This window comes from Anas platyrhynchos, chromosome 12 (assembly GCF_047663525.1).
Source record: "Anas platyrhynchos isolate ZD024472 breed Pekin duck chromosome 12, IASCAAS_PekinDuck_T2T, whole genome shotgun sequence".
Taxonomy (NCBI): Eukaryota; Metazoa; Chordata; class Aves; order Anseriformes; family Anatidae; genus Anas; species Anas platyrhynchos.
This window is the reverse complement of record NC_092598.1, coordinates 18,229,554-18,254,135: the sequence shown is the minus strand read 5'-3', so window position 1 is coordinate 18,254,135 and position 24,582 is coordinate 18,229,554. Positions and strand designations below refer to the sequence as shown.

At 39.6% G+C, this 24,582-nt stretch overlaps 1 long non-coding RNA gene across 2 annotated transcripts in view; it reads right to left on the bottom strand.

Moving 5' to 3' along the window:
* Positions 1-208: 208 nt before the first annotated feature.
* The window catches only part of LOC106020416 (uncharacterized), a 32,670-nt gene continuing 8,296 nt past the window's right edge, over positions 209-24,582 (bottom strand). The window contains exons 1-7 of one of the 2 annotated variants that reach the window (XR_002406815.4): positions 17,176-17,874; positions 13,146-13,239; positions 6,791-6,828; positions 5,895-5,953; positions 5,525-5,605; positions 3,655-3,736; positions 209-1,722 (exon numbers count right to left, since the gene is read on the bottom strand). This is a non-coding gene — a long non-coding RNA (uncharacterized lncRNA). Of the gene's footprint in view, positions 1,723-3,654; positions 3,737-5,524; positions 5,606-5,894; positions 5,954-6,790; positions 6,829-13,145; positions 13,240-17,175; positions 17,875-24,582 lie in introns of those variants that run through there. The other variant, XR_001195910.5, reaches the window with a different exon arrangement.

Sequence of the window (24,582 nt, the reverse complement as noted above, 5' to 3'; positions counted from 1 at the left end):
GGTTTCTAATGTCTCGTGTCATTTTGCTGTAATAGTAAGATACTGTTCATTACTTTAGATCAAACTGTGCTTTTTAAGCTGGTTATAGAATCAGGAACAGTGCTCCAGTGGCTCATTTGATTGATGAGTTGTAATAACTGTTTTCAGATCCCTTTGTTATGACACTGTTTTTTCAGTTACACCCATGTATAATAAATAGACTAACAAATGTATTATTTCATTTCTTTATTAAGTCATTAATTACATGGCAAGTTCTCTAACTGCATCAGAAAACTTTCTGGATAAAACCATTACACTGTCATTACCACAGAACTGTTACTTACTCCCTCTTACAGGGACAACATTCTTTTCAGTTAACAGACTTAGAGGCAAATCAATTTCTTTATTTTGCCTGGAAACCGAGTCTGGTTTGGTTATGGAAAAAAAATATATCCTTTTTTAAATGCCTTCCCCATATAAGAAAACAAACATACTAGACACATGCTGAAATAATACAGAAGTTGTGTTTCTTTAAAAATGGGATGAATCTCAATTTTTTCGCAGGTTTCAATCAAACTCTTAGCCAAGGGAAAATATAAAAAATACAGACAGTACTGTACAAATACAGAACAGATGTTTACATTTAAACATATGCCATTCAGCTGGTCAAAAAAATTATCCAGACACCAACATATCAAAGGCATCTTACTGACATTCGCTATCTGACATGCTTCCACTAATGAATACACACACTGGCTTTGAGAACAACCATGCAAATCATGTCTTTCCATATGAACAGTTTATCAGACAGTCAGATTTGTGCCTGTACAGGAAGGTGTATTTTGGATTTCCTCTGGAGTCTGTACCATGCTGTAATCATACAGTATGCCAAATCAGGAGAAAGTGTGTCAAAACATTCACGCCCTCTTATTTCTATTTAGACCCAGGAATCGAAGCACATCTGCTTACAAGGGAGAGCCAGCTTGCCACCTCTGCCGTACAGTATTACATTACGGCTGTGGGACACATTACCCCTTCTGGGACAGTAACTTGTCTCCTGAAGAAGGCTGAGGGAAGAGTAGCTAGAACAGCCCGGCACATTTTAGCATGCCACGTTTCAGGTTCTTTTCCTCTGCAGTGAAGATTTTCTTGGTTTCTGCAGTCCTTCAGAATCAGAGTACGAAAACCAAGCAGATTCTCCCAGCTTTTCCAAACACAGGCCTTATTTGCTGTAACTGTTCCGTACCATGTTACTTGTCTCACAAAGGGACCCCAAAAACAACAGAGACCACTGCTGCTGCTGCGCTGTTCTCCCAGAGGCAGGCAAACAGACTAGATTAGACACAACGTGCTATTCCCAGTGCTAGTCTCAAAACCAACAGCTCAAGTTCCTTGGCATATGGCTCGTGGTTCCATTGTATGGGAGGTTACTACTTTGCCATAGGAGAACTGGGCATTAAAGCCTATTGTGGGGCTTGGTCAGGCCCATACAGGGTTAGATGCCGAGGTACTCAAGCTCTGTAAAGACCTGAGCATACTTTAAAGGAAAAAGCATCACTTCAGGTGCCTGGGGAGCTTTGCTGGCCCAAATCTAAGGTACTAACCTTAGAGTCAAGGAGGTTCTTGTGGGATCTCCCTAATGGCTCAGCTGTGACATTAAAGGAGGTTATTAGGATTTTTGTTTTAGAATTCGGTGCCTAAACTTCTCCTGTATTCTTGAGGGGTAGTTGTTCAGCTCAGAGCCTGTGAAAGCAAGAACACAATAAACAAAGGCCATACTGAACTTTACACAGCTACCACCTTGAGGAAGGCCAGGCTGTTGCCAGAGATTTCCTGTGCCCACTTATGTAAATAAGCAATTTAAAAAAAATGTGTGAAGCTAAGTTTATTAGTACTTTTCTCTATTAAATAACTATCTCTCCATCAGAATGTGTTTGAGTCTAGCAGGTCACTCATCATTTTAGGCCTCAAATGCTAATCAGCTGAGGAGGGTGTACTGGGCCTGGCTGGAATGTTAACTTTCCCTGCAGCAGCCCATACAGCGCTGTACTCTGCACTTGTAGCTGGAACAGCAGTGTTATCACACCAGTGTTGTGTCTGCTGCTGAGCAGTGCTGGCACAGCATCGGGCCTCTCTCTAACCCTCCCTAGGGGGTGGGCAAAAAGTGAGAAGAGAAACATCACCAGGGCAGCTGGCCTAAACCAACCAAAGGGATATTCCATACCATGTGATGTCACACTCAGCAATAAAAGGTGGAAACAGGAAGAAGAGGGGAGGGGTGGGCTCTCGTTGGGAAAACGTCGGTCCTCCTCCCGAACACCAGATACGTGCATTGAGGCCCTGCTTCAAGGACGTGGTCAATCATCGCTCATTTGTGGGAAGTAGAGAGTAATTTCTTTCCTCTGCACTCCCACATAGCCTTCATTTATTTTATTTGTTTGTTTTCCTCCCTTCTTTTTATTTTCCCTTTCCCCCTCCCTTTTCCCCTTTCCCTTTTTATTTCCCTTTAGTTAAATTGTTTAGTTCATAATAATCTATTTAATTATTATTATTATTTCCCTTTAATTAAATTATCCTTATCTCAACCCATGAGTTGTTCTTTGCTTTACTTCTCCCCCTCCTCATCTAAAAAGAGGGGGAATGAGAGAGCGGTTGTGGGGTTTAGCTGCCCAGCACGGTAAAACCACCACAGAGGGTTTCCCTATGACTGTACCAAATAAGGAGCAATTCTGAAGTGTTATTCCTTCTCTGACCATTTTTAGAGCCTACTGCAGTACACTTGCTCATCCCACTGATGCCTGGACAAGGCTTTCAGCTCATAGCTGGCTCACATGCTGCCACTTTGGAGCACAGCGAGCAAGCTGTCCTCCCTCTGTAGGGACACAAGTACATCTGTTGCTCAAACTCAAGGTGCTGAAGATAGGCAGCACGCTAACTGGCGTTCAGTGTAAAAATGCCAAGTGAGTTGCAGGTTTGATTGCAAGAGTTGACGTGTTCTGTACCTGTGGTCCCAAGCTTTCTGTCTTTAAATAAAAATACCGTTAGTGTTTATAGAGTTTCCCTGGTTTATTTTATCAGCCTCTCTGTGTGCTCTCTCTGGTATAGAGAAGGGAGGGGAAAAAAAAGGCCATATATTTTCTTTTAGTCACCAGTTGGTCCTCCTTTAAGGACCTTGTAAGACATTTTTTGTGTGTATTGTTTCTCTGCATATGTGGGCAGCTTTACTACTTCATCCCCCTCAGGACCACTTAACAACATCAGCAAAGCAATTAAGTGTAGTTTTCAGGAAAATGCCAGAGGCATTACACTGTCTGGATGGGAGTCTCAACCCAATTATTTTCAGCTAGTTGTGAACTGTGGAAAGTGGACTTTACTTCATTATAACTTCAGTTCCCACTGATTAAAAGTCTAGTGTGTTACAGACGGTAAGGAAAAATGAAACAATTAAACTTTCCATCAATAAAATTGCTGCATATTCTTCAACATAGGGGTTTACTTCTCTCCAGAGAAGTGATTAAAATGAACTGATTGAACTATAATTTGATTGACTGAAGAGCCTCAATCCATCGCACTAAAGCTTAAATTCCATCTTATTGCTCTATTTAACTCTGAATATAAAAAATTACTGGCAGTCTTGCAAACCCCTTACGCAGTCATCCACATGAAATTTCTTACCGTTCATGGACTGAGGTGGGTTCTGTTCTTTCTCTGCTGTGTGCACATGATTCACAATGGACTGAAGAAGAGGCAATGACACCTAAGAAATGACATTAATATAGCTTTAAAGGAAAAAAAAAAAAAACCCGACCTATTACAATGACCTATCAGGTATCTTTTACCTATAACATAACCATTTGGGGATTCTCAACTCAACCAGGGATAGAATTAACCCAAGACACTGAAGAGAATAATTGTCAGGTTATATTCAACTGTTGCAGCAAAAATTTGCGTATTCGTCTGAAGAATGCAGCTGTGATGCACCTTCCTACCACAGGTCTGCATTCAGCAAGGTGTGGAGTTACCAGACGCATAGCTGTGTGTGTGTGCATACATACGACTCTTTCCCTCAAGGAGATATTAAAGAGGCACACTTCGGCTGGTCTCAAAGGTAAGTTGTGCTGGCTATGACTCCAGATGCCTGGGTTCTAGGCCAAAGAACACAGGGCCTGGGTTGCTTTGGACCTGGGACAAATTTTTTGAAGGTTGCTTATTCATCTCCACAGATGAGTAAGTCTGGGACTCCTATTGCACTAACGAAAGCCAGTTAAGAAACAAAGAGATGCTCGCTATTGTCAACAGGTTACTATGATACAGCAAATACCTAGATTAGTGCTCCTCCTCTGCAAATGTAACTGAAATGCTATTACCTATTAGAAGGTTGCCACTTTATTGCATGACATCGAATTTCTCAATTCCTGCCTTCTATTTTGAAATAAAACACAGCATTGGAAATACAGCTGCACCAGAATAAAATGGAATTAGAATACATTATAGTGTTAAGTTGCAGCAAGGACACATTATGTTGTTAATTAAATGAATGAGGCTAGGTAAGATGTGCAGAAGAAGATGGGCAAGAACACCTGGATTAACTATTTAATGTACTTATTTTCACAGGCAGCTCAAACTCCAAATGAAGTCAATAGATGTTTTCCCACTAACATCACCAAGCACTGGGGCATGCATTCCCTGAGCTGTAATATTTACTACCGAGTTCAGTTTGCTGTTGAGCTTTGCTCTTCTGGTTGTCTAGCTTCATAATCAAGCAACAGCTCTGATGCACATTTTCAAGCCTTGGATGCTGCCAGTCCCAGTCTTATAGGGATTTCTGACCACACTTAAGGGTTACTAACTCAACAAATTTTTGGTCTTGTAATTTAAACATAGGAAATACCAATTCTTCATATTTGTTAGCCAAAAACTACCAAGACTGCACTGGAGTCACTAAGGCAATATTGATCTGGTAAAATGCTGCCACCGTCTAATTTAGAAGGAATACCTTTGACAAATTATATTTGGCAGTTAATGATTGCCTTGCATTATTGGCCTTTTCTTTTGTTTCCTCTTTCATTTTGATTACCAATTACTATGTTATCCTCTACTTCACCTCCACATTTGTAACTTTGAATAAGGATATGGAGCAACTCACAAATTTCTAGGTGCCCCTGAAGACTGCAGGATACGTACTACATTCCCTGTGCCTGGTTTTATGTACACACACCAGAAGTACATAGGGCACCAAACAGCTTAAATGCCTATTAGAATCTTTCCGTTCTTACTCAGATACGTTCTCTCAATTATAACACCTTTGTCTGCAAAAAGGCTGCAGAAAAAGGAGCTGTGTTTGAAGTTATTTTTATCTTATTTTCTTTCAGGACAAGAAATGTTTATTTGACAGCAAAAAGACAAGCCCCAAGTGTGAAACCAGCCTCAAGACTTCTCTTATTCCTAAATTAGAAAGCGGTAGAGATCTTACAAACCATTTGTTCACCTTTCACAGTGCTCTGACATCCATGGCTGCAAGAGGAACATGCAAACGGTTTCTTACCATGCTGACAAGAGTCACAAGTAATCTGGGGAGTGTGCAAACAGCATCAAGGGCAGAGCACGGCCTTCTTCCAAGCCCAGCCTGTGCAAGCAGATGAAGGGGAAACAGGAACCATGTGACCCAAGGAATTGCTTAATATGTCCCCACAGAAAAGCATCTGTGTATGGACAGGAATCTGCCAACAGCTTCACCAAATCATGCTAGACTGGCACATCATGGAAAAAAAATTAAGACTGATTCAAACTGTATCTGCTTTCTGTATTTGTGGGTTTCCTGACAGATGGACATGACTAACCACTCCCAATTACCAAACAGAATGTCATTTTGCTATGGCTGCTGCCAATCATGCAAGTGACTTCTCTGTACTCACCCAGGATCAGCATTTTCCTTTTTCTTTTTTTCCCCCTAACAGGAAGCTGATTTCAAACTCTATAATTACAAAAAAAAAAAAAAAAAGTATAAGCCAGCAGATTTATGTTTGAAAAATACAGTGCTATAATTACAGAGAGATCATAATTCTCAGTTTTTGAGGAAATGTGATTACTGCAATTTCTTCATTAGGTTATAGCTTCACTATTTAAGAAAACATTCTTTAAAAGGCACAGTGTTATCTGATAAAAACCCCAGCAAAACATAAGCAAACACTTGAATACTCTCTTCCTAGCAACCAAGGTCTTTCAACAGAAAAGCAGCATTTTTTTTTTCCTGCACCCTGTATTAAGCCAAATTTCTAGTTTGTAACCCTTTGCCCATTCAATAATCATCAAATACCTGGAATATAATTTTAGATGAAAGTCTAAGCCAGTGAATAAGCCACCTCATTGTTCATCTCTCAAAAAAAATATTAATTGAACTTTTTTTTCCCCCCCAAACTGCTCCATGCGTACCGGAAACCCATCTAACAAGCCCTGAAGAATTGCCTTGGGCCAAAATTCCCATTGGGTACATGCAAGTCAGTATCTGAATGCCTGTCACCACTACTTGTGTGACACTATAGCCATGGGGCCAAATTTTCAAATTCAGTTATCTCTTATTTCACTGACAGAAATATTGGGAAGTTAATTTTAGTTACTAAGATTTTTCATATTCATTAAGTAGCCACGTGACTTAACTCTTGTAACTACTAGTAGTATTTTAAGTGCTGAGTTTCTGCAATTCCCTGCTCTGCAATGAGTAGAAAATACAGAGACTAAACACTCCCTTGGGATTTAGGCCTGTCTTTACAGGCTGGGATAGCTTTGATGGTTTTACTGAAAAAATACTTACTTTGGATCTCTAAAGACCTTCGATGGATGCTGGAGATCCTGAAATAAAAACAAGAAACCCAAACGAGAACTGTAATGCTAAGTAACAATGACTGAGCAGTAGTAGCAAACAACAGTGAAGGCCTTTTTGAAAAAAAGTTTGTTCAACTGACCATTTCTTCCATATCACTCCTTTTCTCCTAGGAGAAAATACTTTAAAGAGAATGTTCTCCTCTGCACTCCTTCTTTTCTTACCTGAGTGTATTTTCTCCTTTCTTTCTTTTCTCAGATGAGGGACACTAATGGTCTTGTTGCTAACTCTAGAGAAAACAAGAGCGGTTCCTGGGAAATGTCTTCCATGGAAAAGAGGAAAGACAGCTAAGGGACAGGACGTATCCTTCCTGACACGTACAGCGTGATCAAAGAGCCAGCTTCCCTGCTTCTCCCCAAAGAGCTCTCAGTTGACTGTCCAGAAAAGTGCACGGTCTCCCCAGCTGTTAACAGCAGGATATACTGCAGCACTCGACTGCTGCCGCCGTGTCATCCCAGTGCCCTCGAGGTCAGCTTAGCATATTAAATTAACAGTGTTCCCAGGCAAGGCAAAAAGTCTGCAAACAGAATGGTGCAGCATAATAATGGGATACAAGGGGAAGATACCTGCCTAAATACAAAATATTTTGGAAAGACTGGAGAGCATTGAATGATTCTGACTTATGTGACTTAGTGACAAATATACGTTATCACAAAAAAGTCACAGTCTGTTTACCACCACTTAATATTTTCATAGCTTATTCTAGAATTTTTGGATTTGGTTCACCCTTAATAATTTATTTATGAGCTTAGAATTATTAATAATTTGAAGCTTCATTACAAACTATCCTGGGGGAATCTCACCTGCCTCATCCCATTACATTATTATTCCCAAATATCTAATTTACATTTAATAAGACATCAATTGAACATCAATAAAATAACAATGAATTAATAAACTATATCTTCACAGAAATACTAATAGCTTAAATATGTAAGCAAATGCAGTGCGCAGTCTGCAGGTCAGCTGTCTAATCTCTTTGGGAGCATTTGTCAGAACTGTTCTGTATTTAGAATTTGATAATAAACCATAAAAAAATATTTAATTGCTTTGGTCTTAAACTAATTCTTGTGGCATTTGTGAACCAAGCCAAACTGTGAACCTGTGAGGCAGAGCTGGGACACAACCAAGTGTTCTGTGTCAGTAAGAAGGAGATCTCAGAACACTAGAAATGCCGAAGGGACCTCAAGTTTTCATGAAATTAAATGTAAAAAGACTGTTGGTTTGGGTAAGCATGTATGTATATTTTAGTTTAATATCATCTCAAACTGAAATGCTTAGAAATTTTTCTATCCAGAAAGTTAAAATAACTTTTTTACTGACTGAACATTCTGCCTGAAAGTGTTAAAATAGCACAGTTCAGCACTGCTGTTTGGGCGTTCTGTTTTAACAAACTATCACCCCAAAGGACAAGTTTTGACAAATATTTCTATTCAGACAGAAGTGACATTATTTCATCCTGGGGAATTTCAGTAAAGGCCTTTATCTGATTCCACCTTATAGCTCTGCAGCAGTGTTTATCACTAATTGGGGACCACTTCCATTTACATTTCCTAGGCTCATACAAATCCCACATGAGCATTAATGGAGGAAGAGGAAGAACAAGAATAAAAATTTCTCTTATGGGTATTATTTTTTTTTTTTTACCTTCTAGTTCTTATTATTTACTATCCTTTATGGTTCAAATTTTATCAGGGCTTGAACAAAAGCCTTAGATGGAAAAGGTGACTATTTGTCAGTAACATCCTTATCCTTGTCCTAGTTCACTAAGAAGGACTCAGTCCCTGTTCCCTCAGCCCCTCACTTCAGCAGGATTTACTTGAGGGCTTTAAATGCCCAGCTGCAGAACCAAAGCCAGAAGACGCTATTATCCTTTTATGACAGTTTGATATTTTTTAATATGAATTGAATTTCCTTTTCCTTTTCATCCACGGCACATCAGTCTTTTTTAGCTGTTCATGTCCATTATTTGGCTATCTCCATTACACAATCAAGGATTGTAAGGCCTCTGTCCTCAAGCATGTAACATGGGTTGATGCAAGCATTTAAAACTTTAATGGCTCTTCAGCTTGAGCTATTTACAACTCCACAGAGATGTGCTATTCAAACCTTAGTTTAGAGAGATTTCCGTTTAACATTTTAAAAACGTTAAGAGCTGAAGGGGCCATAAGACATTCTCGTCTGACCTCCCACATCAGATTTTTTTTACTCAGTTACCTCTATATCAATCCCCACAACATACTTGACTAAAACACATCTTCCTGAAAGACTTCCAGTCTTAATCCGTAAGTGGAAAATCCATCACTTCCTCTCACCCGTTTACACTAGTGTTTATTACCCCACACTCAAAAGTGCATCTTCTCAATTGAGCTTGTCAGCCTGTACCTGCCACCCCAGACACTGGTTTTAACTTCTCTCTGCTACGCAGTGACTCGGTATTCTGTATTCTGATCCCACGAAGGTGCTGATATACTATAACCCAGCTGCCCTCAGCAGTATTAGCATTTCTACCATTCAGAAACACGCCAACAACTGCATGCATCCATTCACATCTTCGGTATGTCTTTTACCTTACCGGACTCACCAAAGTCCAGAGTTGAGTACAACTTCTGTTCTCTTCCTCCTGAGCAGATCCAAGTACATTCCTTTCTGGGGCACTCTCACAGGGAGACGATGAAAAGTTTAACACAGAGAGAATGTGCCTACAGCTCTGAGGGACAGCTCTAATTTTAGGGCAACCAGCTTACCGGATTTTTCCATTTCCTCTCGTTTAACCACACTCAGGTTTTTAAAAGAAAAATTCTGTTCATCTCTCTTTTTAAAAAATAGCCACTCTGGGCTAGCTTCCTTGCTAGTTTCAAACAATATACTCACTAATCTAAATGGGTATTTCTTAAGAATACAACCTTTAGTTTCCAGGCCTCCATTGCAATGGATTCTGTAAAAGTCTAAGTAAATAATGTACACCAACTCGCCTTTAGCTGGTGTAAAAACAGTCCCCAGAGTGACAGCTATCAGTTCATCTCCAGTGAGAGCTGTATAAGCTATAAGCTCTTCTATAAACGTGACAATGAATAACAACCAGTCTCTTATTCCTCTCTTACTATCATGTGTCAGACCCTTAATTATGGCTACTGTATTATGAATTGCTCCAGAGAATGCTACAAGGCTAAAGCAGAGTTCTGGACATCAAAGACAGTGTTAAAACCCTGCTTAGGAAAGCTCCTCAGAAACATCTGCTGATGTTCCTCCCAACTAAGGAACACTCTTTTTGAGAAAGAAAGTGCACTGCTGCAGCTCACTGCCTCCTGCTCTTCGGCGAGGAGGCACCCCACAGAAACTGATAATCTACTTTGAAGGGGAAGATGGCCACCTGAAAACACAGAAGAGAAAAGCCCACCTCACACGAAGCTCTCAAGACCTTCAGCTTTTCTACCTCAGCCTCTGTATTCTCCAATGATCACCATCCTTAATAACTTACTGAACACTGAAGCTTATGACACAGTGCACAATGCAAAAGCAGTATCAGAAATTATGACTATGTAACGGAGGAAACTGAACTCGAACCCATCCTTTGAGGCACTGTACCACCAGTATCTGTTACTGCGCTACAAGAGTTGTAACACTGACGTTGTATGTACAGTATTCATGGGCATCCCTCAGGGATAAATGCAACTGTGCATGCTCCTGCAGTCAGCTAGGAAGGCTGTCTATACAGGTGCCCCACTGAGAGAACAGCAGGGCAGAATCCAGATTCAGGCTGACACCAAGCAATGAATGATTCCTAAGCGTTTTATATGTGGGTAACATTAATCAATACTTATATAGTAATTACTAGAAAATTAATGTAACTGCCTCTCATGAGAATTACTGGAGAACATTATGATCTTCTGTGGGTATGTAAAAGCAAGAGATAGGTAAGTATTCATAACAGGTGACGATATATGTTATGATAATGCACATGGCTTAGACTTGTTTTAGGATATATAATGATTTACTGCTAGCCAACATTTTACAACAGTATCTATGTAGGAACTAATGCCTGGCAATTTATCAATTCTTAATAAAGCACTGTGCTTAGAAGTATTACTGTTGATGTTGCTGTTGATTTTGATTCAGCTGATTTTTGTCTGGACTCAGCACTATGGCTCATCAGTGTTTCCCCAGCTCCCTCAAGACGTGAGGGTTCCAAATTCCTACTTAATTTATTTATTTATATATATATATATATATATTTTAAGTCTAATCAAGAACTGCGTATGCAGCACTCCCCTTACCTGTCCCCAGTCTATGTGTGAAATTAACATTGGTGCAAAATGCTGGAAATGCATGTGTGCATGAAGAACACAGGTTCCCAGACGAACGTTGCATTACCCCCAGGCGAGTTATGCTAGCCTGAAAGCACACCGTCACGGCGTGCTGCCATGCTCAATTAACTGAAACCCAGGTAGCCTCTGTGCACCATGCAGGAACAGTATTTTCATGTGAAGCACATCTGTAAAGGTAAGTTCTTTCAGAACTTCACAGCCACATGGTGACTGAGCAAAAATAAGTAGAATTAAAACAACTCTGCCAAAATTTAAACCGGTTCCATGCCTATACAATCATCATCACTTGAGATGTTTCTAAAGCATGGCTGCTTCTCAAGTAGCATTTAATGTCACACGTCTCAATTGTCAAGGGCTGGCATAAGCCACTATGACATACAAAGACGTGACTCTCGGTTACATCCTTAGACAATGGGTAATATTTCTTCATGAATGTTTCTCTTTCCAAGTGTCTCCTGCCTACGTCTTTCAGATACTCTCTGAGCCACATTCATCAGCTGTGGGAGCTCAGCACCTTTCCAGTGATGCAAGTCACCTGATGGGGATTGCTAAAGATCAGCTCTCATGTCATTCTGAGCTCACAGAAGTGTTCTGAAAAGGGACATCTAAACTGTTTACCATCATTCTTGTTGTAGTTTAAATGCTGCATAATATTTTGATGAAGCTTTACAACTCCATAAATCTAGTGTCTAAATGAAGGACTGCTGGAAAAAAAACCACTGATTTGCTGCAAAAATCAATCTTCCACTGCCCAATTCCATTCTTAATGAATAAGACAATTCAGAAACCTACAGGAACATGCTTTATCGATTCATTCACAAGTCACTAAAGCCTGCTGCCTAGGTTTCCTCCAGTAAGACTAACCACACATTGCTTCTAGCGTACTGAATTGCAGGGAAAGGTGATGACTCCACATCTGTTCTGCTGGAAGTCCAGTGAGACTCAACATACCCAATAAATGTAAACACAGTACAGCACTAGGTTAATGATAAATGTGTGTAGGAGACAAAGAGACTTGCATTTCCTCTTTATTATCCCTTCATTTGAGCCACTGCTTTATCTGTAATTTATTTGCCCAGGACAGTTGGGCCCAGATGCGTACCTGTTTTTTCACTGAGGTACTTGCTTTTCTCAATTTTGCAGATGGATTAAATAAACCAGGAGGAGGCCAACCTATATGTGTGGGGTCACACAGAGAACTGTAATCCACACTGCAGTAGATGCCTGAATCCATTCAGGTTCAAGACCTAATTTGGCATAAAGCTGGTTTGTAGCTGTACTGCACTGTACACTTTATAAACATATCTTTCAATAATCTCCTGTGTTTCTCATGAAAGCAATAACAAGCAGTACGAACAGCTGAGCCTATACTGGGCAAGCTTTCCTATTAAATTCCACTAATACATCTCAGCTGTGACCTGTAGCAATTTGGGTAACCTAATAAGGCTGACTGTCCCATAAGAATCTGGGATGATACACTGTCTACCTGCAAGACATGAGAAAGTACAAGAGAGCAACTTGATACCAAGTATCACCTATCAGTCAGAAAAAAAGGAAATGAAAAAATAGATATATAAGAAAATATCAGAGAAAAAAACGTTATTAAGAATAGGGAAATCTGCTTATATAGCCTTACAGATACTTTAAAGTGCCAGCATTTCAACATTCTCTTCCAACTCAAACCATTACATATGCATGTCCTTTTTACTGGAATATGCTACACTTAATTTATTATAAGGCTGTATGGTAACTGTAGTTATTCCAAGGTAAATTCTTTGAAGAATTTTGTCAGATTCACCCATGTTTTGCCAGAAACCTAAATAGTTTTCTGCCTTATGACACAATATATTTTAGAGAGCCCACTAAGATCATTCTAATACATATGCTTCCTTTTCATACGTTTCTAATAAGCATGCACAGATCCAGTCAAACGTAACAGTCTCTACTGCAAAACTCACCCATTTAGCTGTATTATGATTCCAGTCCCCTAGTGCTTTTAGTACAAATCTATGTACAGAATGGCTTCAGAAAGTGGCTTCTACTCTCAGATATCTGTTGGATAAATAAAGCAACAAGCAATTTAGCAGTGTACAGAGGAATTAGAAGAGTTTTTTTATCCTTTTTAATATTTCCCGTAATTCCAAAATCAACCAACAACCTCAATATAAAACATATCACTCAACACATCACTTTTCCTTTAGAATTGTCTCTCAGCAGGGTAGCGCTCGTAGCGACGTTATCGCTGTGCGCCATGCTGTATGTTCAAAGCCGTCGGTATTCAACGTGCTAAGAAGTGACACTGAATCCTGCAATCAAAAATAAAAAGTTTCAAAAAAGATTTCAGAATTTACATGAATATAAATAGCTGCACTGAATGCTTTGAAGATGGAAAGCATTTTAGAGATTTACATTTCAGTCTGTTTTGAACAGATAAACAGACAAAAATATGTTTTGTAAAGGAACAATAAAGATTTGCAGTGTAACACTTTCCATGGTAGGTTGTAAGAAACAGTAGGCACCACAGAAGGAATTATTTACATTCACTATACAGAAGGCCTATGCTTCACTTCTCCTTATTACTTGAGCTCCCAAAGAGCATCTGATTTTCTAACCTTAGCATCTATTAAGTGAGCCATAAGCTTTCTGCAAATGTTCATGCCCACCACCATTTCTACTATCATTTTTCCCACCCAGCTCACCCATCGTTGTTTAATGACGAGATTCAGAAGGTTTATCAAAGGTTTTCTTTTCTTCTGCAACACAAAACTAATGTTGCCAAACCATTCATACATACACAGAATTAAAAATGTTGAGAAGAGTGCTCTGAAAGGAACTTTAATTGGAAAGATACTTTTTCTAACACTGCTTCCTGTCACTTCACTCCTAATGACTGAAGTGTTTTTATGGTTTTCTGTGTTCTCCCTTAGAGCTGTGTAATTTGTTTGAGTTCCAAATCCCCCAAGAGCTCTATGACAAACCTCCAGGGTGTTTCCAGTATGTAAAGGTCAGAGCTGAAGAAGATGGGGACGGAGCATGCCGAAGACAAGTATCAGAATCTCTCATTTTAAACCCATCACTGACAGAAGAAATGGACAGTAAAGCACAGTGGGTAGTCTCTTAAAGGAAAACCAACTGTGGTGGGAACCTCAAAGATCCTAGAAGGACTGAAAACTGACACTCCTGAAATCAAAAGAAAATGGCTTTCCCAGAGATGTTCTGCATGGAAGTGAAAATAGGCTTCCAAATGTCTTGAATGTCTTAAACAAAAGTCTTACACTGGGAAGTCAAAACAACGCGGATCGCATATTTGGCTAACATGTGACATTTGGTATTTAGTGAAATCTTCCTGGGCTCCTTCCACCACACTCTCCAAAGACATCTTTCCCCAGCCCTCATGCCAGCCTCCAAATTCCTGGCAAGACGTTGCTGTTTTGGTCTAGATGTTAGATGATCTTCCCCCTGCTGGCTGGTTCCATTACTATTAAAGAAGTGTCGGCCCAGCTCAATCTCAGGGTTCCCTAACAGCCTTCCCCTCACTTTTATTGGTTAATTAACATAACTGCTTCTTAGGAACAACTATAATACTAATTAGTGGAACAGGTGCCATAACTGGCACAAAGTCTATAAAGAGAAAACCCAACATCCCACCAGACATATGTGGAGGATGTACAACATTACAAATTCTCTTCTAGGGGACCTGAACGAATTCTCCACTGCTTTCGCATGATGTGCTTCAGTTTTACCTTATTTGTTGTTGTCTGTTTAATCAAGGTCTTCTGTAGTATAAATGTGATCACCATAATGCTAATCTCTGCACTAGACATGCAAATATATAAACATTTGTGTGCCAAATTATTAAGTTTTTGTCTATAACGTTATGCCCCTATTTACTATCTATATTTTATGTCTTATGGATTTCTAAGCATTTAAATTTATATCAGCGTTGTCACATATCTGCAAGCAGAGACAGTTTTATGAGCACTAAAAAAGCTGCAACACACAGCCACTAAATACTAATGACATAAATGGTATCCACTAATGGTCTCTATTTTTATTACAATGCAAAACTTCAATATATTGCAATTATCACCGCTTTCAGACTGAGCCATACACACCGTATAATGCCAGCTTCCATCTCCATAGCATAAAATGGCATTATTTGTTGTATATAGTTCAGCCCTGTACTGCAGATGTTGACTGAATGCTCAAGTCAGCAGTTGTAGCTAAAATTCACTCTATTTACAGAGTCTTACTGTTAACTAATACCTTAAATTGTCAGATATGCCAATGCATTAGACATTTTTCAAAGCCAACTGCACTAATAGCGTGTAAGCGTAGCATATGTCTTGTTGTACCTGTCAACAGCCCAGTAACTTTGCAAAGGTAAAGCATGTCAAAAAAAGGAAATTATATTCCTATGCTTCTGTGTTAAAAAATCTTTAGCGAGAGATTTTTCTAAAATACTTCAATACAAAAGTGCATTTGACAAAGCTCATTCTCTTGTAAATGAGTTTCTATTTTACCTTTGTAATGTTAAATGTTAAATTCTTCATTCATAATTAGAACGCTCCCTCCTTTACAGCAGCTATCAAAGAAAGAAAAACTTCAGGCCAGTGGAAACCTCAATGTTGAAACCACAAAACTGGATGAAAAAGGCAAAATCACTCTCACAAATGTTGGGGAGAATTTAATCTCATTTCATCGATGCGTTTTACTTGTGTGTAACTTTCACCAAAAAAAAAGAGTGCTGAGCTCATCTCAGACTCATACCTGTTTACCTGACATAAAACATGTCCAGTTATTCCTTTTCATTGACTTCACCTGAGAATAACCTACAGAAAGCTGGAACTTTTCTTTGAAACAGGAGACATTTCCCCATTTCCATGCAGCTGGGTAGTCATTTACACAGGGAAAACACTGGAGACAAAGTAGGTGTCAGACTTGGTAGCATTTTACATGCATTTTCTGACACAAGGCAGACAACAGAAACGTGCACACAAAATATTTCCCTTCAAGGGCTAGCTAGTGAGAACAGCAGAAACTTGTGGAAGACATCAGTGTAATTATTACAGAGTTCCTATATATTTCCAAATGCTACTTGCCTTTAAAAATACAGTGCAATTATCACTTAACTTTAACCATGGAAAACCACTCCATGGAAAAATAGTACTTTGTTTAAATGTTCTTATTCACCTTGCACAAATCTAAACATACATGAGTGACTATAGAAGAATGAATGATGTAAAATCCATAAAATAATAATACCTAGAGCTTACAACTGAGAATACTGATATGGTATTCCTTATTTTTTCATCATCTTTTCTCTGGCAGTAATATTGAATATGACAAGTACTTTCTAATGTAATCTGAACCCACTTCAGTGTTCTAATATTTTGACTGAATAGGCTTTATCAAGGATCCCAGTTAACTGTCTCTGTTCTGCAGTTATAAGAATAAAATATTCCAACTGAAAATTCAGTGACATTTCATTTCAGAAAGCCGGATTTCTCAAAAGAACAAACACATTTGTTTAAATATTTGGAAAAACATACAGCTTTTCTACGTAAGTAAATATTTTACTTCATTTTCTCGACCAGAATTAGAAATTCTGGCTCATTTCTCAATTCAAAATGTTTGTCCCTTCATTTGTAATCCTCACAACGCATCTTAAAACTTAAAACAAAACAGAATGATCAATCTCAATAAAATATAAGAATTGAATATCTGAGTAGATGAAAAGCACTTCATTTTTGAATGAATTCCTCATTTTTCTTGAGGAAACTGTTGGGTAAATATAACCCATTTTAAAGAGTATTTTTGGACATTATAGAGTTTGTAAAATACGACATTTTACTTGCCCACTGAAATTCTTTCTCCCTGCTCAGCAATAACTTTGTACAAAAGGAGAGAACTCTTTTAATAACACCATGGACAAAAGTCTGCCACCCAGGATCAGAATTACAACGGCCTCGATGCTTATTGCATTACCTTCACACAGAAATATGTCCAGCGAGTTTCCAAACTCAGACTTGACTGAAGACTCCTTTCCCACCCTGGTGCTCGTGTCTCTTCTACAGTGAAAAAGGCTGAGTTCTTGCGGAGCATCTCTTTACCTCGTTGCCCACACTAACCCATGCTCCTTCACTGAAAAGACGGTAACAAAAATATGGAAACCAACAGCGGCCTTTCTGTATATTTCAATGAATGGTCAATCAAGCCCAAAATGAAAAGCCTCTTGCCTCCATTACCTGTCCAAGATGTTTGGCTATAGTTGGTTTTCTTTTCACATGTAAAATCATCAACTATGTTAAAATGCATTCTAGGAAAGTCAGCTGCTTGCATCCACATTCCCTCCAAAGAGACTGGAGGTGGAATATTTACACTTAAGGAAATGGTTTCTGAGGTGTTTTTTCTTATTATAACAATACAATAAAAAAGCTATAATATCTGGAAGGTTTAGACTTTTGTCTTGTAACCCTGCAGATGAATAGCTTCAACCTTTGAAAGAAATTGCAGTATGAATGTCTATTTTATTCCAGAGTTGTGTCTGAGCAGACTATTAGTAGAATACTGATAAATGCTACAATAGCTATTCTTTTTTCTCCTCTTTGGCTTTTATGCCATTGCCAATACCTATCCTTCCCCTGGTGCTGTCAGCTGATGCCTGGCTCATAACTCTCAAGCTAACAGCATTAGAAGAAAAAGAAATTAAGTCCAAATAAACCTGCCAGGTAGAATTCAACATTATGAGATTATGGACTGAATTGTTTTCTGAAACAGGCACATATATGCAGAGTTTTACCACTAATGACCTATAAAGAACTTACATATTAGAAGTTAATTATTATAATATTATTTAAGAGAAAGGGAGAGATACTAAAGCTGATTATTTTTCCTTTTCTAGTAGCTCTGTGATTTTTAATGGCAAGTAAGAAATAATCTTTTCTATTTACTTCCTGAGGACCATGTTTGTAGCATCAACCTTTGCACCCTGTCTGCATACGATCAGCAGGCACTACGTAGTACTGGAAAACATGCGTGTGGCTAGTAGGGTGTTTAACTAGGCCTCTGCACACGTGAACAGACATTCTGATGCACATAGTCGTGTTGGCACAGCTCTAAATGTTTGCTCTTTTGTAGTAAATCTGAAAACATAAGGAGCTGCAACTGTTGGTCCTGTGAGTAAAAATAAATCAGTGAAACAGTGGAGAAGAATATGCAGTATAAAGGCTACAAAATATTTAAGAAGAAATTCAAAAAGTAATTGCAAGTCATGCAAGTCAGAAAGGATGAGAACTTGATCATGATACCAACTATAAACAGTATAGAATTACACGCCTTTGTGAAACAAATGGGTGAAGTTTAATGTATTACAGAAAAGTTATTCATGCTACAATTTATGCCACATATACACCTTAAAGCCACAGTTGGATACTTCACTGAGATTGCAGCAACCGCTATTGCCATCAGAAACAACCAGCTCCCCAACCAGCTCTTTCAAAGAAGCCAAACAACAAAGTGCCACAAAGAACAAATACATTTTTTGCTCCCAGAAGCGGTGTCTTCAGTGAATTTCAAGGAAGGAGCTATGGCGCAGAGAAGTTTATATGGCTGTAACTGATGTTTCATTTGCTTTGAAAATGTGTAATTTTTACAGCTCCTACAGTTAGAGCTGGAGTAAAAATAAGGCACGTAAAAGAGAGAACAAAGAGAAACAGAAATCTTTTTTTTCTCATAGACACCAAAATATATTTGGGAAAGATTGGACGAACATCTAGATGTTTCCAATCTTAACACAATCCAAACCAACAACATTTTGTTCAAAAGGGCCTAGCATGTCTGTAGTTAAAAGTGACAGCTCTACTAAATAATAAATTATTATTATTTTTATTTATTTATTTACTATCATGGTGGTAACTACTACCAACACATGCACAAATAGAACCTGAGAACAGCCAACGTTTGCTCATTGCTGGAAAGCTGTCTTACACAGGCAGAGTGGTGAAGACAAACAATCCTGGAAAAATGTTATATTAAAACTAACAAAAACCTCTGAATATAGCATGTGTGAAGCAGGATACTCAAGGAAAGGATGAAAGCACACAGCAATTTCAGTTTTCAGGAATGCTGAGTCAGCTGTGGCCCTGGTGGTTGGAAGCCTGGACAACAACAGACATCAGAGGAAATCCTACACATCTGCCTACCACAGGAAATCTGACTGGTGGGGACTGCAGCGCCCAACCAACAAACAGCTACAGCTGTATGAAAACACTGGTGTGGCTCTGCAAAAACAAATTAGCAATGCAAATGGCTGAATGGCAGTAAATGCAAAAAGTGTAGGAAATTAGAAAGATGCAGCAGTCATGGTGAGGCAGGTATCAAAAGATGAAAGGAAATCTAAGTAGAGTTGGGAAAGCAGACAAAATTGACAAATGGTACATAAAGCAGCAGCTGACAGAAAAAGAGGAAGCTTCAAAAAGAAGTGTGAACATTTATCAGGAGACTTACATAAGGTGATTTGTAAATATGTCTCGACATTTATAAAAGGCAAGGATTTCTCTTCAACTATTTTCTTTGTGTCGAGACTCGTCCATAGTTTCAGAGGCTGTCAGTTTTGGAGATTACATCATATGCATATTATTCCTCCAATATACTGAAACATTTTTTGACCTTTTCTGAATAACAAGAGGTATGTTTATGTAATTTAGTCTGATTCACTGTAATTCCTAATCTTTGCCATCACATCAAATACCTTAAAGATACTGTGCGTGCTCCCCATAGCACAACTATTTCAAAGAATGAACAAACAGAGTAAACAGATGTGCTGGTGTTGTTCACAAACAACTTCAGTGATTACCCAGAGTCACACAGAACCTGTGAGAATTTCCAATGCTTGTAAATTTGCAGGTTCTCTCACCGAAGTCAGAGGAAGTTATTTAGCATACACATAAGCATAGCCAAACCTTCAAGTACATTACCAGAGTTTTGATTTCAGCTTTTCTGTACAGCAGCAAGGAGCTAAGTCATTGTCACATGGTGTTACTGGAAACACGACATTTTCAAAGCCTACCCAAGAAAAGAACGCAGTGGTCGGCACAGCACAGGTAAACGTTCCCAAAGCAACCACTAGGCTTTCTGATACTTCCCTCCGAGGCTACAAGGGCCAGTTTTCTGGCCAGATGTCCCAATGTCACTCCATCTCCCCTGCACTGTTCTGCACTCCCCACAGACACACAACAGCAGCTGTTTCTCTAACCCAAAAGAAGCTCAGGATATGCAACCGGAGAGCAATAGAGCCACACAAGACATCTGAAGCCCATAACCTTGAGCCGAAGGGAAAGGAGGAATACCTACAACCAGCACATTTCACATCCCACGGCTGCCCACGTTGATAATCTGTCCTGACAGAACTCAAAACATTCAGTTCTCCAAGTCAGGCTGAGGCTTTGCCACACTCATGGAAGTGTTTGTGGCACACAGCTCTGCTCAATGTCCCCCCGCCTGCTTTGTGGCAGCACAGCTGTGTTCCAGCACAGGGGAGCTGCACACAGAGATGGGAGATGGCTACCAAGGGGCACTAGGTGAGAATACTGCTTCCCCTCAGGTTTCATCACCAAAATGACGCCCTCCCACACCCCTTTTGTCCACTTCTCCTTTCTGGTGGCTAAACTGAACAGTCAAACCCCTTCCAGAACAAAGAGGGCTCATGAGGGTCTTAGCGATTAGCGGGCTGCAGCGATTCACACTCTCATACAGTGCTTGACGGATGTCCTGGCTACCAAATCTTTTATACGACCTCATGAAAACCTCCAGTTGGTTTCCTCAACCTGGCTGACTCATATTCATGCTGCAGAAATGGCAGTGAGTTTCTCCACCTCCCATCCCCTCCTTTAACACTCTGGTAAAGACAACAAGCCACCACTGGGCCAGCAAAGCTCTAAACTAAAAGCCCACTGGCCAGCATCTGGTTACTCTCACCACGCAGTCTTCCCAGTCCGTGACCAGCTAACAGGAGGTTCCCTGCTACTGCCAGCCTTCAGCCGGTATCTTTTCCGCCTCTCCCTTTCATATGAACCTTAAGCCCCAAATATCTGAGATGTCTAACTACGGGAATGAATCGGAAGAGAATTAAAGGCATATGTAAAATGAAGGTTAAGAGCTGGGGATTTCTTCACATGGCTATGCGCTAAGCAGTAAGAAGCTAAATTACAGGCAGTAGGAAAGCAGAGCTGAACTTTCATGTGCAACCCGTCCACTTGATATGTCTCTCCTTCGTAATGAAGATACTGCTCAAAAACATAAAAACTAACTAGCTGGTATAAACTAACTTTACATAAGCAGTTATGACCTAAACAAAGTTTGAAGAGTACATAGCCTCTGGGTACTCTTGCCCCAGTAAGACATTCTGAGTTTAAATTTAGATTTTTATTGCCCTTGGAATGCTGAGATAAACTTTTAGTCCCACTGGTGCAACTCCAGGAAGAGACTATATTAAATTCTGCCGTTCGTGAAGGAGTGAGCCTTCCTTCTATTCATTACCAGGCATGCAAGCCAGGTAATAAAGCTGAGCTGTTTTTATTTGTACACAATGTGCACCTTATTATGGCTAGCAGAATTCTGCAAGAGCAGTTCCTATTAGCAGGTGGTATCACACGAGCTGGGAATTACATTTTGGTCTGTGGGGTTGACAACACAGCCCTGACACACACCAGGACCAACCAGGGAGCATACACAGATTTTGTTCTTCACTTCTCTAGCCTGGGACAGGTATCGTATCTCCAGTTTCCCTGTTTCTGCAGAAGAACATTTGGAATTAACCAAATTACAAATGGATTAGCTTACAAAGATAGCACTGTGAAAACTTGAAAGAGAAATTAAACATCTGAGTTTTGAAAAGCCAAACCAAGAATTCGCTTATTTGATGAGGAAAAAGTCTTGAATACCCTAATATCAGTAACATGGATTTGTCTTAAGTGCCCGGTATTTTGCTAGCAAAAGAAAACAAGTAGTTACTGCTAGGTCCAAGTAGAAGTAACAACTCTGAATCAGTATCAACCTGAAATACTAATCAAATCAGAAATCCGCTGTTTTGTCCAAGGCTTCTTTGTCATTTCCCAACCTGAGTCTGTCTTTGAGTCAAAACAGTTCAGTTAACTGGGAACATGAAAACAGCAACCTTTATCTCACGAGGTGCAAGGAAAGATTCCCCCGCTTCATCACTTCTTTAGTCTTTTTAACTAGAAGAAGCGCTCCTTATTTCAAATGTAACGATCCATAACGCTGCACAGGCCTTAGGCAGAATGTTTAAGGAAACAGATTTATTATGCAATGAAGCAGTGATTCCTACACATGAGAACTGATGCAAATTATCATTTGACTCAATAAAATAAACTTGAAAAGCAACTCACTCAAAGTTATGCAGATTCTAATAACCTGAAAATAGTCTTCAGGGCAAAATAATGGTAGCCGTCCCTACGACAAAGAAACTAAACGCGGTGTAGCTCTTGCTATAACTTGTCATTATCTTATTGATGCTCTCTCATAAAAATCTCATTCAGTTCTGCTTTTATTTCAGCAAACAACTGTAAGCCTTCAAGGCATTGTGCCCATGCCGCAGGTTGAAGCTCCCCACTGCTGGCAGACACGTCTCCACTCCGGAGAACTGGACAGAAGTTACCCAGCCCCTTATCCTGCTACCAGCAGCTGGAGTTGGTACAAAATGCAGGGTGAACTAAGAATGGAGCACCTAACACCTTATTGATGCAGTTCTCTATTGTGTTATTTGCTTCTCAAGGTGGTATGGAAAGGAAGCCCCATGGTTTTAATCACGTTCATTAAAGGAGAAGAGATCTTGCGATCTCACCTCTGACACAATTACTAACTTTAAAGAATCTATCATGCTTTATTCTGTCTAGGTTTTGACTGATTGAGATGTTTGAGATTTAAATTTTGGACTACTTTTATTTGTTGTTACAGTGGGGAATTTTGAAGAGAAAGCTGCAGGGTTGTTTGTTTATTTTTTAAACACTGTCTCAATAATATAGTCAAATTGACAGTGCGTCTCTGATCCCCTTCACCCAGAGGAAAGTTTGTGATTATGTTTTCTTTCTGCACACAATATAAGCCAAAATTGCCAAGCATTCTCTCTCTCTCCAGTTCCTAAACTATTCAGTTAGAACTGGCTTAGGTGAGCTTCTCTTTTGCTGGCTCGAGGGGGCTTCATCTTCCATCTTCACTTTTGTATCTTTACAGAGTTGTTTTTTTCCAGAATAGCCTCTGATTTGTGGTTCTGACCAATCCTTTCTCCTCTTCTACAGTGTTTTGAAGTTTAATAAGACTTCTGATTTTATTATGTCTGTGTTTTTTGTTTTCTCTTTGTAACTCCTACTGCCATCCTTTCTTTATGCTTTTATAGATATTGATAACATTATGAATTACATTATACTGTACAGAAATAAAGCTCGCTACAATTGAAACTCACTGCCATTTTCTTCCAGTTTTCACAAGGGGTAGAGGCTCCATAGGAATTTATTTAAAAGTCTCCTTTAATCCTCCTGCAGGGTTGATGTTTCCTTTCAGAAAAGGAGGACACCACTCCAGCCAGAAGAAATGACATAGCATGAAGGAAAAGAGGAAAAAAAGTCCTGAGTCATGAAAGCAAAGAAAAAAAAAAAACACAACTGAAATAGAACTGAGAGAGGATTAAACTCCCCATGCTGGAAGGGACAGAAAAGTAGGATGGAGCTGTAATTGAAAGGAAAACGAGAACTGACTCTACCTAAGAACTAGGTAGATCAAGAAGGATCAAGAACTTGACCAAGACAGAGCTGAACTAGAAGACACCTCTCACCTTTCAGCTCTGCTCATTATCTACCCTCTGTCTTCTGTTCCCTGAGAGAGCCAGTGGCCCTTCTGACAAACTTTCTGTGGCCACAGTCAATCCTGGAGCTTGAAAGCAGAGCTTCTGGGACAGGAGCTGCTCTAGGAAGGTCAAACAAGCACTACCAGGGTGTAGTGGTGGATCTGGCCTGTCCTTCCAGGGCTGGGGTGAATACCTGCTCTCCAAGGGACATCAGTCTCTTGTTCTCACATCACTGAGAAAAGGGAAGATCTGTACCTAGAGTTAGCAAGTTGACATGTACTGAGACTATGTGCTTCCCGTAATTCTTGGTACCCTGAAGGTCTGATTTTGGTGGAAGCAAAAAAAAAAAAAAAAAAAAAAAAATCCAACCCCACAACTGCTAAGAGCTAAGCACACTGCAGCTGTCTCTCAGAATCAGAACGCCTAATACAGTCATCAATAACTAACCACTGTCCAAGATCACAGACCACAGCCTGCTTGCCTCAACTGCATGCAATCTAGCTGACTCCCTGCAGACCTTTTTGTCAATTAGA